Raw genomic sequence first — 7360 nt, 5'->3', positions numbered from 1 at the left:
CTGTGGACTGTCTCAGGAGGTTCCGGGCTGTGAACCGTCGTTGGAGGTTCCGGGCTGTGGACCGTCGTTGGAGGTTCCGGACTGTGGACCGTCGTTGGAGGTTCCGGACTGTGGACCGTCGTTGGAGGTTCCGGACTGTGGAACGTTGCCAGAAGCTCTGGACTGGGAACTGTCACCGGAAGCTCTGGACTGGGTACCATCTCCGGAAGCTCTGGACTGGGAACTGTCGCCAGGAGCTCTGAACTGGGAACTGTCGCCGGAAGCTCTGGACTGTGAAGGCGCACTGGAGGCCTGATGCGTGGGGCCGGGCACAGGACGTACCGGACTGAGGAGGCGCACTGGAGGCCTGGTGCGTGGAGCTGGCACAGGACGTAGTGGGTTGTGGAAGAGCACTCGAGACCTGGTGCTTAGAACCGGCACACATGGCTCCGGACAAATGACACACTCCTCAAGGCGAGTGTGGAGAGCTAGCACAGGTCGTACAGGGCTGGGAAGGTGTACTGGAGACCTGGTGCATGGAGCCGGTACAACTTTCACCAGACTGATAGCACGCTCTTCAGGACGAGTACGGAGAGCTGACTCAGGTGGCATTAAACCGATAACACGCTCCTTAGGGCAAATGTCGTGCATCCTCCACCAATTCAATAACTCTCATTTCTCTCTCCTCCAAATTCTCCCTCAACTCACTGACGGTCTCTGATTCTCTCCGTTCACTCTCCTCCAGTTTCTCCCTCTTCTCCCACACTGGCTCTGGTTCACTCCTCGGCTCTGCCGAGCACCCCTTGTGCCCCCCACCCCAAAAAAAAATGTGGGCTGTTTTTTGGGTTTTCTATGTAGTCGCGAACCCCGATGTCGTCGCTGACCTCCATTATAATCTTCCGTCCTCTGTGACTCCTGCCAAAGAAGGATCTCCTGTCCTTCCATTATTTCCTCCCAGGTCCAACTTATTTTCCCCATCGTAGCACGCTGCTTGGTCCTGTGTTGGTGGGATATTCTGTCATGCTCGTTGTACGAACTGGAAGCATGCTCGGACCAACGTGCAGCATGATCTGGGTTCCACATATTTTATTTAAGTGAACCGCACAAAACAATAAAGAATAAACGGAACGTGACTAAGTGGTGCACATGCACAAAACACAAAATACAAAATAATATCCCACAAACACAGGTGGGAAAAACAGCTACATAAATATGACCCCAATTAGAGACAATGATTACCAGCTGCCTCTAATTGGGAATCATAGAAATAATAACCTAGAACCCCACATAGAAATAATAAACTAGAATACCCCCCAGTCACGCCCTGACCTACTTCACCATAGAGAAACAATGGCTCTCTATGGTCAGGGTGTGACAGGAGTGGCCATCACAAAGCCCTGACCTCAATCCTATAGAAAACCTGTGGGCAGAACTGAAAAAGCGTGTGAGAGCAAGGAGGCCTACAAACCTGACTCAGTTACACCAGTTCTGGCAGGAGGAATGGGACAAAATCCACCCAACTTATTGTGGGAAGCTTGTGGAAGGCTACCTGAAACGTTTGACCCAAGTTAAACAATTTGAAGGCAATGCTACCAAATACTAATTGAGTGTATGTAAACTTCTGACCCACTGGGAATGAGATGAAAGAAATAAAAGCTGAAATAAATCATTCTCTCTACTATTATTCTGACATTTCACATTCTTAAAGTAAAGTGGTGATCCTAACTGACCTAAGACAGGGAAACTGAGTTGTATTTGGCTAAGGTGTATGTAAACTTCCGACTTCAAATGAATGTGAGAATGCTATTCATTGACTACAGCTCAGTGTTCAACACCATAGTTCCCTCATAGCTCATCACTAAGCTAAAGACCATGGGACTAAACACCTCCACCTGCAACTGGATCCTGGACTTACTGACGGGCCACCCCCAGGTGATAAGGGTAGGTAACAATACATCCGACATACTGATCTTCAACACGGGGGCCCCTCGGGGGTGCCTGCTCAGTCCCCTCCTGTACTCCCTGTTCACTCATGACTGCACGGCCAGGCACGACTACAACGCCATCATTAAGTCCGGCTAAGGTGGATGTAAACTTCTGACTTCAACTGTATATATACAGTGGGGGAAAAGAGGTATTTGATCCCCTGCTGAATTTGTACGTTTGCCCACTTACAAAGAAATGATCAGTCTATAATTTGAATAGTAGGTTTATTTGAACAGTGAGAGACAGAATAACAACAAAAAAATCCAGAAAAACGCATGTCAGAAATGTTATAAAATGATTTACATTTTAATGAGGGAAATAAGTATTTGACCCCTCTGCAAAACATGACTTAGTACTTGGTGGCAAAACCCTTGTTGGCAATCACAGAGGCCAGACGTTTCTTGTAGTTGCCCACCAGGTTTGCACACATCTCAGGAGGGATTTTATCCCACTCCTCTTTGCAGATCTTCTCCAAGTCATTAAGGTTTCGAGGCTGACGTTTGGCAACTCGAACCTTCAGCTCCCTCCACAGATTTTCTATGGGATTAAGGTCTGGAGACTGGCTAGGCCACTCCAGGACCTTAATGTGCTTCTTCTTGAGCCACTCCTTTGTTGCCTTGGCCGTGTGTTTTGGGTCATTGTCATGCTGAAATACCCATCCACGACCCATTTTCAATGCCCTGGCTGAGGGAAGGAGGTTCTCACCCAAGATTTGACGCTACATGGCCCCATCCATCGTCCCTTTGATGCGGTGAAGTTGTCCTGTCCCCTTAGCAGAAAAACACCCCCAAAGCATAAAGTTTCCACCTCCATGTTTGACGGTGGAGATGGTGTTCTTGGGGTTATAGGCAGCATTCCTCCTCCTCCAAACACGGCGAGTTGATGTCAAAGAGCTCCATTTTGGTCTCATCTGACCACAACACTTTCACCAGTTGTCCTCTGAGTCATTCAGATATTCATTGGCAAACTTCAGATGGGCATGTATATGCATTCTTGAGCAGGGGGACCTTGCGGGCGCTGCAGGATTTCAGTCCTTCACGGCGTAGTGTGTTACCAATTGTTTTCTTGGTGACTATGGTCCCAGCTGCCTTGAGATCATTGACAAGATCCTCCCGTGTAGTTCTGGGCTGATTCCTCACCGTTCTCATGATCATTGCAACTCCACGAGGTGAGATCTTGCATGGAACCCCAGGCCGAGGGAGATTGATAGTTATTTTGTGTTTCTTCCATCTGCGAATAATCGCACCAAATGTTGTGACCTTCTCACCAAGCTGATTGGTGATGGTCTTGTAGCCCATTCCAGCCTTGTGTAGGTCTACAATCTTGTCCCTGACATTCTTGGAGAGCTCTTTGGTCTTGGCCATGGTGGAGAGTTTGGAATGTGATTGATTGCTTCTGTGGACAGGTGACCTTTTTACAGGTAACAAGCTGCGGTTGTGAGCACTCCCTTTAAGAGTGTGCTCCTAACCTCAGCTCGTTACCTGTATAAAAGACACCTGGGAGCCAGAAATCTTTCTGATTGAGAGGGGGTCAAATACTTATTTCCCTCATTAAAATGCAAATCAATTTATAACATTTCTGACATGCGTTTTTCTGGATTTTTTTGTTGTTATTCTGTGTCTCACTGTTCAAATAAACCTACCATTAAAATTATAGACTGATCATTTCTTTGTCAGTGGGAAACGTACAAAATCAGCAGGGGATCAAATACTTTTCCCCCCCACTGTATATATATTTAAATGATATCATTGATGCAATTTCAGTGGTGTTTGAGTTGCTTTTTGTGTCACCAAATTTGCTTGAGAGGATTTTACTGTATCACTTTTCACTTCCTCCAAGTTACTTGACATAGGTGTTTCAAAGAGCTATCAGTCAAGGCGAATTAATTAATATAATCTCACCGCCCACTCAGCCTGTCTTTTTAAACTTCCTGTTAGTTAGCCATGAGATAAAAAGTACTTTTCAGAATGACTGTTCAGGAACTTTAAAACGGTGTTTTTTTAACACAGGAGAATTTGCTGTGTGCTATACCTTTGAGAACACAAGAAACAGTTACTCAAATATTTTCAGGGTTGCTGTATCAAAGGATATAATTCCATCAACACCCACCAGAGGGGAAGTCCCACCAGATGTTTGTCCTACTTACCTCCCACTGCCTTGGAGCTGCCAGTGAGACAGAGGAGTGAGAAGAGCAAGAGCTGCAACCTCTGACTCCAATCCATAGCTGAAACAAAGAGACACACAGAATCACTTGTGAGTTTTAGTCACGGATTGCCATAATAGACTCAAATAAACTATTAGAACCAAGGGTCACATCACACTGTCCAAAATCTTCAGCAAGCAAAATGATCAGACACACAAAAGTACCATGCTTCTTTCTGACCATCCACTTAATCCCTTACTTGTCAACTGAATGTCTGTCTCCCACACAAACACACCCCAGAGCTACATAGCAAATTATCCAGTGTTAAATTAACACTGAAAGTGTGGACCCCTATAGACATTGGAAAGTCTTAAATTAACACACTGCTTAGTGTAAAGAATATATATATATTTTAATTTAATTTCCCAAAGTGCCTATCGTGTCAAGTGAATTGTAGAGTTACAGCACTATCCATGACTGTATCTGTTAGTGACAAAGACATAGTTGTTGCATTCATCCATTTTCAGTCCTATAGCCTTCACCAAGTGAGATCCTTAGTGAATATGCCATCAAAAATGGGTTTTTTTTACCTTTATTTAACTAGGCAAGTCAGTGAAGAACAAATTCTTATTTCAACTACAGCCTAGGAACAGTGGGTTAACTACCTTGTTCAGGGGTAGAACAACAGATTTTTACCTTGTCAGCTCTGGGATTCGATCTTTCAACCTTTGCGTTTATTAGTCCAACGTTCTAACCACTAGGCTACCTGCCGCCCATTTAATGTTAAAGGCCTACACTCTGAACATAACAATTAAATGTTGAATTAACACTCGTTGTTGTAAAACAACCCCAGTGTTGGTGTTAATAACCAGAGTTGAACCAAAACCACGCCCATCATAATCATATTTCACAGCATGCTCTATTTCAGGTTGATTTTAAGATTTTATTTCTCAAGATCTATGTTTTTTTAACGTACATTGATTCATTGATGTTATGCTTCTCAAATACAAATGTCATACACTTTCTAAACTAATCCGATATGTTACTGAAATGGTTGTTCCAATTTAGATGCTTTAGGTAGTCTCATATTTCAGTTTTCCCAACCCTGGCAGTCATTATGAATGCAGGTTGTGGGTGATATAAAATTCAGAAGGTTGGATATCCCCATTCCGGCTGGATTTTTACCAGAATTAGACATCATTTTGCAAGCCAGCATAATGTGACAGGTTGTGTGATTATCCAAACATGGGTTCATTTAATCATCAGATGGGTTTTTATTCACTTTCTTTCTTGGTTGACCAAGCAGCCTGGTCTTTTTATTGAAATCCATAGGTTATTTTCAGGAGGTGTGGCTTTTAGATAGTTATTTTTGGCTATCTGTGAGATTAAATGTAATTCCGCTTAGTCATGTTAATTCTGTACACAGCAATTTTACATTTTCATTTAATATTATTTCACATCACATATTCAAACACAAAAATATGAACATTATTATTTACATATTGCACTAAAGTGGTGACAAACCCATTGGGGATATAGCATTATGATTTGCATAGGCTTTTAAATAATTCATTAACTTCTGCAGGCATAATTAAAGCTACAGAAATGTCAGCATTCAGCTGTAACATGTCGCAACAATTCAACAGAACAGATGAACAGGAATTAGATTTACTCTCACGAGTGGCCCAAAATAACTTCCTTAAAGCCACGCCCCTACAACTCCAAGCCTCCATACTTCTGATTTGACCCTCTGGGTCATATCTCAACAACCCATCATCACCAAACCAACCTTGATCTTTTTAAAAAACAACCAAACTAAGTGACCCATTGCCTGCAACCCAGCAGTTGGGTCATCCAAACAACCCTGAGTGTAAGGGGAGCTTAAATTCATTGCTCAGTCTAAAGAGGATTTTCTTGGGAGGGGCTGTAAGAGGTGTGTGACTGGCTGCAGGGAAGTCAGGCGCAGGAGAGCAGAACTGGGTAATAACCGGAGCAGTTTAATATGCAAAACCAATGGCACCCAGAACAACAAAATATGGGTACAAAATAACCCATCGCGAACCAGTCAGAGTGCACAAATACTTTACAACAAACAATTCCACACACAGACATGGGGGTAACAGAGGGTTATATACACGACAAGTAATGAGGGAATGTAAACCAGGTGTGTGGGAAAACAAGACAAAACAAATGGAAAATGAAAGGTGGATCGGCGATGGCTAGAAGACCGGTTACGTCGACCGCCGAACGCCGCCCAAACAAGGAGAGGATCCGACTTTGGCGGAATTCGTGACAGGGGCTTTAATTCATAACAATAGAAAAGGTGGTTCTATGACGCCTGATCATGTCTGTGATCACGGGGGCGGGCCAATGACTTAGTTATGTGTGTCTCCTGTCCTTCGTGAGCTCACCAAATGAAACACACTCAACATAACTGTCCCTTAAGTGTCCACGGACATTTCCCACATTCTCACAAGTGGACAATTAGTTTAATTTTCCCATTTTTGGAGCTTTAGGAGTTCTGCCATGTGAAATCCCTTGTTCACTCTGTGGTCTCTCTCTCTGCATGAAAAGGGGGAATGGGTCTCCGCCAGGAATTTACAACCTGAGATAACAGAACCTGGGTGTAGGAGAGAGTGAGAAGCCATGATCTATACTCAGAAAGGGCCACATCATGACATAACTAAGTTATCAACTGTGTGGTGTCACACTACTTATGTCCACTTGTAATGAGAGTGATATCAAATGTACATTGTGCTTCTACATGGAGTTTGTCTGAAGTTTTGTATGATATATTTGCTTTATATCGTGTAACAACATAGTGTCTATTCTGGATAATGTGCCATTGGCAATATGCATTTACATTTTTGTTGTTTTTCAGATGCTCTTATCCAGAGCGACTTACAGGAGCAATTAGGGTTTAGTGCCTTGCTCAAGGGAACACACAGATTTTTCACCTAGTAAGCTTGGGGATTCAAACCAGCGATCTTTCAGTTACTGGCCCAGCACTGTTAACTGCTAGGCTACAGTGATAAGGCTGTGCCTTGACAGAAGTACTACAAGATGTGGAGACAACGGTGCTAGTAGGCGTCAGAATCAAATCTACATCTGTGCTCCCATTTGCCCATGTTTCTTGGAGATCATTTGAATGGTAACATTTTGTGATACTCAACTCATCCGGTGGTTTAAGCACATTCATACAGTAACTGTTTCATAACACCTCAAATGAATGCCACTATACTGAAGGTGTCT

The sequence above is a fragment of the Salmo salar genome, chromosome 21 (assembly GCF_965601325.2).
Source record: "Salmo salar chromosome 21, fSalSal1, whole genome shotgun sequence".
NCBI lineage: Eukaryota > Metazoa > Chordata > Actinopteri > Salmoniformes > Salmonidae > Salmo > Salmo salar.
Note: the sequence above shows the minus strand (reverse complement) of the source record.